The 8,902-nt window shown below is 34.1% G+C and overlaps 1 long non-coding RNA gene across 1 annotated transcript in view; it reads left to right on the plus strand.

Annotated features, from left to right (window-relative positions):
* The window catches only part of LOC123393308, a 38,400-nt gene extending 29,720 nt beyond the window's left edge, over positions 1 to 8,680 (plus strand). Inside the window, exons 5-9 of the long non-coding RNA XR_006608055.1 lie at positions 1,717 to 1,737; positions 2,767 to 2,784; positions 4,566 to 4,586; positions 5,295 to 5,312; positions 8,660 to 8,680. This is a non-coding gene — a long non-coding RNA (uncharacterized LOC123393308). The remainder of the gene's footprint in view (positions 1 to 1,716; positions 1,738 to 2,766; positions 2,785 to 4,565; positions 4,587 to 5,294; positions 5,313 to 8,659) is intronic.
* Positions 8,681 to 8,902: the final 222 nt, after the last annotated feature.

The following is an 8,902-nucleotide window of genomic DNA, read 5'->3' on the forward strand; positions in this document are numbered from 1 at the left end:
AATAAATGAAACAAGATGGGATTGGGAGGGAGACAAACCATAAGTGACTCTTAATCTCACAAAACAAACTGAGGGTTGCCGGGGGGAGGGGGTTTGGGAGAAGGGGAGGGATTATGGACATTGGGGAGGGTATGTGATTTGGTGAGTGCTGTGAAGTGTGTAAACCTGGTGATTCACAGACCTGTATCCCTGGGGATAAAAATATATGTTTATAAAAAATAAAAAATTAAAAAAAAAAAAAAGAATACACATACGCACACATATTCTTCCACAGTCAAGGAACAGTTTTCACCATTAATGCAACCCAAATTCATACTTAGAAAACAATAATTTTCTTCTTTGTGTGTTTTCTCATTCTTACATGTAGTTTGATTTCTCAGAGTCATAGTGTATCAGATACTTCCTTTTAAATCTTACTTTGTCATCTCATCTCTGCTTTGCTTTGTCACACCTGGCTCTTTCTAGTGATTCTCTAGAACCAAAAAAGCTGCCCCAAGTGTACTAAGCTGCCCCAAAAGTATATTACTTATTTCACTTCTTCCTAGATTATTTTAAAAAACCACTCCTTATAACTTTGAAATCATTTTTCCTAGACGATCAAGTTTTCAAAATCTTATAGCTAAAAGTTATCCAGGACTTAGGCACAGAATGTCATATGTTCACCACTCTCCCTGCAATCTCTTTTGCTCCCCCTCATGCATCTTGTAGCAGAGATCTCTGCATGCCTTCATATACCCCATACCTGTTTCACCTATAAGGCTCAAAATCTTCTTAATGGGTGCTTGAAGAGAACAGAGGGAAAGGAGGAACATTCTGATGCTGGCTACATACAGTAGGGTGATTTTTTCCTTGATTCGGGTGAAACATTTGTTAAATGACTGCTCTTGCAGAGGCCATGCTAAGTGTGGGATTTGATGAAGAGAAAATAAAGCCACTCTCACTGAAGGGAGTATAAGTAAAGAATCTTGGTGAGGACTACAAAGATTAAGATTATCAGTTGAGGGGCGCTTGGGTGGCTCAGTGAGTTAAAGCCTCTGCCTTCGGCTCTGGTCATGTACCCAGGGTCCTGGGATAGAGTCCCATGTCAGGCTCTCTGCTCATTGGGGAGCCTGCGTCGTCCTCTCGCTGCCTGCCTTTCTGCCTGCTTGTGATCTCTGTCTGTCAAATAAATAAAATCTTAAAAAAAAAAAAAGATTATTGGTGCAGATTGGAAAAGTAAATTTTGACAAAGGAGGACCAAGAAATTAGCTCAACTAAAATAGGTTGGAATATGACACATTTCCCGACTTCACACAGTCAGGGATCTAGAAAGGAAAAGGAAAAGAGAGTTCCATCACTAGCTCTGGATTCTTCCTTCCAGAACATTCCCATGGCAAAGTGGTCCCTGCTTAATCATCCTTTTCATTACTGTTCAGTGTGTGATGCTCATACTGGAATGACATCAGTGAAAATGTGTTTCTTTCTTTTTTTTTTTTTTCTAAGATTTTAATTATTTGAAAGAGAGAGAGAGCATGAAAGGGGCGAGAGGCAGAGGGACAAGCCGGCTCCCTGATGAGCAGAGGGCCTGATGTGGGACTTGATCCTGGGACTCCAGGATCATGACCTGAGCTGAAGGCAGTTGCTTAGCCAACTGAGCCACCCAGGTGCCCAGTGAAAATCTGTTTCTGTTTCATCAGACAACCACACTAATTTGTTTGTTTGTCTTTTTTATTAAAGCAAGACCTGAGAAACCTAAGAGTAAGTTCCATGTTTCTCTCAATTCTCTCAATTATATTGTTAACATTGGTTTTTTATGGAATCTAGAAGCCATTTTGGGCTCTGTTTTAGTATGAATGCACCAAGACTTAAGATTTATATTTCTGACTCTGTAGTTTATTAATATTTTCAGCATTTCTCACCTTCTAACTTCTTGTTTCTCTATTCCTATTTCCATTAGTTTGTTCCATTTTCAACTATCAAGGTCCATTTAGAGGCTATAATTGAAACTAATAGGTACTTAATGTGGTACTATAATAATAAATAATATTTATTCAGTTTTTATTTAATTTTAATTTTAATTTTTATATAATTTTTATTTTTTATTAATATTTATTCAATGTACAAGGCACTGTACTCAGCACTTTATATATGCATATACATTATATCAGATAGGGATTGTTATTCCTATTACAAAGAGAATAAAAGAGTGAGACTAGGTAACTTGCCCATGATGCCACAATATAAGCAGCAGAAATTGGGATTCAAATCCAGGCTCTAAAGGTCCAGCAGTGCCTCCATCCCAGTCAAATGGTGAGAAATACAGTCACCCAACCCTACAATATGTATGTTTATAGGGAAAAGAGAAAACTTTCTAAAATTAACATAAGGAACAGCAATTAGCAAAACAAGAATCATAGCAATCCTCATGATAAACCAATAAAATCATTCCAAAGAAGTGAAGGGAAGAGAGGAATAGTAAAGAAGAAAAACAAAGTGTCAGTAACATAAAAATCTTACTAGTTGATGAAGAGTTTGAATTAGCAGAGAGAAACCAGAAATAGCATCTCCCATCTCTTAACCTTTCTTTCCAAAAAGGGATCCAAATTAAAAGGGACATTAGCAAAACAATGTGAAGATATTTATTCTCAAATCATATTGAACTGATTCTAAGTGCATCATCTGGTGGTCTCTCTTATTTCAAAACTTCTAGAATTAATTTTGAGAAGTAACTCTGCTGTTCATCCAGAAATCTTTCACTCACTCACTCATTTGATTTCTTTTTTGCAGCAAGACAAGAAGAGCCAAGTAAGTTCTATATCTATTCATCAATTCTGGCGTTGGTTCCAACATTAGTTATATCCTTTTCTGAACATGAAAAACCTTAACATTCAAAATTTTTCAAGTTTGTATCTCTTGTTTTTATATTAAATAACTTCCTCTATAGTAACTGAGAAATTATTTTAGAAAGTAGAAAAAACCCACGGAGGGCAAATCAAATCCTGAGCTGGCTAAAGCTGACCTGGAATTAGAAATAATGCTTCTGAGCATTTGTTGTAAATTGTCACCTATGGAAAAAATACTAGTTGTAACTACTAGGGTTTATAAATGGTTTTTTGGTAGAAAATTTTTAAATGTAGGAGATGTCAGAAATAAAATTCAATTGGCAGAGTTAAATTAATTGAGATCTTAATTAATTAATTAATTAATTAATTAATTATTGAGGGCCTACTCTGTGCCAAACACTGAGGATACAGCAGGGACCAAAACTGAAGAAAATAACTGCCCTCTGGGAATTTACATATGAATTTAAACATTCCTGACACCCTTCTTCAGAGAAACTGGGGAGAATGCAAAGAAAAAGTAGTTCATTTCTCCCACTTCTTCTAAAAATGGAGCTCTTCCGTCTGACATACATGCTTTAGTTGTCATTGAGAAGATATTTATCTTCAGTCATTGAACAGTATCAATGGCAGCCATGTTTTCTGTATCCACTTTAAGACACTTGCAATTCTAAGAAACTCCCTTTTTGTTTCTGTTATGCACTCACTGTGGGTTTTTTCCCCCTAAATGCAGCTGTTCCCATTTCAAAAGAAAGATAAACATTATATTTCCCATACCCTCTACTCAGAATCCTACTAGAATATCTATGATTTTATATAAAACAGAGACCATAAAAATTGGTGGAAAAATAAACATGATTGATTTTTTTTTTTCTCAGAGTAAGTTAAAATGTCCCACTTAAAACAAGACTTTATCTACTTAAAAAGACTCATGATAAGGACATAAAAGAGATCATATACTATAGCCTGAGGAAAGAAGCAGGAAAAATCAGATTTATCCTCATTTTTAACTGGGCCGGTGCCATTCCTATGCACTGATCTTTGCTTACACATTGACCAACTTCTTCCCTCTTGGATTACTGAATAATATCTGGAAAATGAAACTGAGAAACAGAAATAATTAAGAGTGAGATGAAAACTTCTTTGGATTGCCTCTACTGACTTTTCAACAACAAAATACATTTTCAACTAAATATAAGGCAGAAATCACAGATAAAAGTAGGGAAAACTCATGAAAGAGTAAGCAATGAGGGAAAGGAGTAGAATGAAAATGGAAGCAAAATTTATGGGGAAATGAGACTTTTCCAGCTCTGTGGTATTTCAATTTTCTGAAAGAAACTGGATGATAAGAGAAAAATAACACTCCTTTGCCACTTTTTCAAAATTACTATGTTACTACTGAAAAAGAGAGATTAAAGTTCTGGAGTTTACTTTCCCTTTTCATTTTGGAAATTTTGTTTGGGAACAGTCTCAGTAAGATTATTATCAATGTCTGGGCACCTGGGTGGCTCAGTGGGTTAAAGCCTCTGCCTTCAGCTCAGGTCATGATCCCAGGGTTCTGGGATTGAGCCCCACTGGGCTCTCTGCTCAGTGGGGAGCCTGCTTCCCCCTCTCTCTGTCTCTGCCTGCCTCTCTTCCCACTTGTGATCTGTCTGTCAAATAAATAAATTTAAAAAAAAGATTATTATCAATGTCAATTTCATTATCAGTGTCAACCTATACTAATAATTTGTATTTGTATTTTAGCACATGGAGCAGTACCTATCAGTAAGTTCCTTTTGTTTTCATAAATCTGGTACAAGCTGGGATCCCAAAATAAGGAGAATATTTTTTCTAACTTTGACCAATTCCATTCAATGCTTGTATTTATAAATATTTCCTCTCCCCCTTGGTAACTAGCTGGGCAATTAATTAATCAATAGAAAGAATAAACATTTGACTAAGAGACTAAGTATAAAAGAAATATTTTGTTTTCTAAAAACAATTTCAAATATCTTTTAATAACAAATAAAAATTGCCACATAGCCAAAAGGAAAGATATATAATGGGATATCACAAATGTAGAGATACCAACAGAGGATAAAGGAAAAATCAGGAAGATATCTAAGGTGTAAGGAAAGGAAAGAGAATAACCACAATTAGCATTCAAATTTGCTATTGTTTAAAGTTCTCTGCAAAATTTAAATCCTCTATACTAGATGAGAAAGAAAAAGAATGGCAGAAGCATATGTCCCAGCCTGCTCTATCTTTCCACCAAATTGAAATATACGAAAGCCAGTTAAGTCAGACTGAAACTATTCTTGTACCACAAAAGAAATACTAATCCCTCTTATTTTACTGTGGATGTTTTTATTGGGGGAGGTTTGGTGTCTCTCAAAGGTCTCTTTGCTAATACCTTGGAAAAAGAAAAGACAAAAACTATATTTTTGGTCCAAAACTCTGGTTAATGTATTTTTATTCATGTTATTCTGCCAGTTACTCCAGTACCTCTTGGTAAGTTATTATTCATCTATTTCTCTTTTCTTTATTCATCTATTTCTTAATTCCAGTGTCCTTTAGAAAAATTTCCCTGAAGCAAAGTGTTTCACATTCATGTTTTCAAGCCCCTTTACCTCCCCATTATCTAGTATCTCTTTAAGTTACAAATGAATTTTGAAACTATATATGCCCTAGGTAAATAGATAAATAAATGATAGAAAATTAAGACCCTGAGGTAGTACTTTTCACCTAATAAAAAGAAAAATTTAAATATGAAAAGCAATGTCAGCAATGCTTTTGTAAAAAATATATATTTATACATCATTGATCCCTTTTAAACTTATGTGAACCTTTTAGAAAGCAAACTTACATTACATTGCAAGATACAATGAAATGCAGTATCTCTTAAACTCATATTTCCATTTCAAGAGATATGCTCTAAGGAATAATTCTAAATATGAAATAAAACCATATACATGATATTAAATTATTAAAAACAAAAATGCTAAGGTAATATATTGCAATGGTTAATAAAGTAATCAGATAGACCTAGGTTCAGATCTCAACCAGAACACTTAACCAGATATGTGGCTCTGGGTAAAGCATTTAATTTCTCTAAAACTTTAATCTGTGTAACCTCTAGGGCCTTTAAATTTTATGTTTTCATTGTCCCTATTCCATATTACTGGAACAACTGATTTATTTATGTATAAATCAGTGGAAACCCTAAACCACGACTGTTTAAAAAAAAGAAAAAGATAATTAGGGAAAACAAGTTTAAATATTTTGCCAAAAAACCAAGCTACAAGGGAAATCTAAAGATGAAGGGCAAGAAAGAGCAGAGAAACCAGGACTCAGCCACAAGAGTAAGGATATGAAAATTGTGAAAATTCAAATGTGGCAACACCTGATTCTTTCCTCTTACTAGGGCTTCAAAGGTTCCACTTTAGCATACTTTTCAGTGGATGATTTCCAAGAGAGACACTTTCAAAAATTACCCATGAATGTGGAATTTTTTCTCCAAATTTCCTAAGAATTGTATATATTTTCCTATCTTTATCAATACCACCTAAAATAGACTAAATTTTTCATGCTCTAGTTAGTAAAGGATGATGACTTTGACAACTCAATTACTCGAAAGACCATAGTAGTTACTCTTCCAAAGTAATCTTTCCAGAGAGGATCTATTTGTCTGTTTTGGGTTTTGTTTGTTTGTTTGTTTGGTTGGTGGTTGTTGTTTGATTAAAGTATAGTGGACACACATGATTTCTACAGGTATTTCAGGCATACAACAAAATGACTGGACAACTCTGTACACTATGCTATGCTCACCACAAGTGCAACTACCGTTTGTCACCATACAATATCATTGACTATATTCCCAATGCTTATATATTTTTGGCTTTGATACAGGATTCTGAAGTACCTCTAGGAGTTTAGTCCTTTCTTTGGTGGTCATAAAGAGTTTCAAAGTTGACATAAGCTAGTGCAATCACTAAGTGTTGTGAGAGAGCTGGGTATTTGTACCAGATTATAGAACCTTTGTCTGTTCTTACCATAATTAAGAGCACTAGAATTAAGACAAATTCTGTTCAAGACCCTAGGTGGAGGTATGACTTTGACTTGGATGAAATTTTCTATATAAACTCAACAGCTGCCTGTCTTTCAGCAGCTCTCCATATTCCCTCTACCTCATATAAGACAGCCACTTCCATCAAATGACTATATTTCAACTCTTTTCTAAATGAATAATGAGCAAAGAATGAAACTGTATTTTATTGTAATAGTCTTTACAGTCACTATTAGCTCAAAACTCATAAACAATGCTTATCAACAATGACCATAAGAAATTAATATTTGATACTCACTAGAAACTAATATCCAGACATTAATGATACATTAATGATTCTTAATAACATAACTAACAGTAATTGTTTGGCATGTACTCTGTTGCCTGAAATTTATATAAAGTTGGGGGTATACTGATGCCTCAAGCTTTGTCCTCTGTCTTTTCCCAAGGTTACTGGAGAAAACAATGGAGGAATTGATATATCATATTTATTTGCAGTTGCCTTCTTAGAAGGGAAGATAGTTTCAGGAATTCTTTTCTACTTCTGCTATAAAGAATATGATTAGTAATTGAGTTTTGGTGAAGTTAAATTCTGTGTTAGGTTGATTAGAGTTTTGTTTTGTTTTTTGTTCCCCCCACCCCCTCCAAAACCCTCAACACCATTGTTTGGCAATTCTAGCATCCTTTGGACTCCCACAGGGTTGAGGTTTCATGCTCTCATGGGCTATAATCACTTCTGTTAATGCAAACTTATGTGGCATATTTTCCCATCTTGCCCTCAGATTTTTCTGCATGTCCTAAAATTAATGATTTTAAGTGAAAACTCTATTGATGCAAAGGAAAAAAAAGGACAGGCATAATATAAACTATTCAATTAAAAAAATTCCCTAAAGTAATGAAGAATTTAGCTCAGATTTAAAAAAAAAAACCCTAAAATAATAATCTTATGAAAAGTAAAGAATAGACCAAAAACATTATGAGGTAAGAGACTAAAATGGGAAGAAAAGCAAAATAAGTGAAATCTAAATAATCATTGCTGGCTCCTAAGGAATTTTAAATTATCATAAAAACTGATAAGAAAAGAAAGAGGGGCTAACCTCAACTCCATTTTGTTTACTCTAAAGTTAACTATCATGAAAGATTTAGGACTAATGAAGAGGATCAGGAGATTGAAACTCTTGGGATTTCTCATTTGTTATTATAACTGATTTTCACTATACCCTATTCTCCACCCTTGAAAGATGTGCAAGAACCATTATCTTACATGGTTTACAGGTCTTATTTGTGCTACTACTTAGGTCAGATTTAAAATTCTGATTAAACCCCAGAGATTATCAGAAAGAAAAAGAAACACATAGAGAAATATTATCATGACAAAAGTGTTTACGTTGATAGTTATAAACTTTCTGTACTGCAAAAAGGAACATGATGAGAGCTGACATGGTGACAGTTTTGAAAGTGAGATAGAATGCTGAAAGAGAAGTAAATGAAGAAGGAACTAAGTTACTAACCTTTAACTGATAGCCAGTTTCCTGTAAGATTGTGACCCTTGGACAATTAAGAATGTTTAAAAAAAGTTATTGCATTAGAAAAAGTAACTTTACTCATATAACTCATCAAAATGGCCTTAGGTTATTAAAGAACAGTTAATACTGAATTAATAAGGTAAAACATATTCATATAAGATTTCATGTTTCCCAAAAGTCCCTTTTCCAATGTTCCAAGTAGATTTTCAATAGGAGCTAAGTACATATTTTTTTAAAATAATAATATATTTTCTTTTCTTTTTTAGTAATTGGTCCAGTAGCAGCTGGTAAGTTTTAATTACTTTCTCAGTGTCCTCTGTAACATCTGGGTTCCTTTACTTACACTAATACTTTCACACCTGGCCAGTATGACCCTGAGAGTTAGATTGTTTTTGCACCTCTTCTACTCCACATTTTCTAGTATTCTTCTAATTTACAAATAGTTTTGGAGTGATGGGTAGTATATAAAATGTCCACAGAACAGCAAAGACAACTAAAAAAGTTGTTCT

This window comes from Mustela putorius, unplaced genomic scaffold, assembly GCF_011764305.1.
Source record: "Mustela putorius furo isolate JIRA1106 unplaced genomic scaffold, ASM1176430v1.1 tig00000799_pilon_pilon_pilon, whole genome shotgun sequence".
Classification (NCBI taxonomy): Eukaryota; Metazoa; Chordata; class Mammalia; order Carnivora; family Mustelidae; genus Mustela; species Mustela putorius.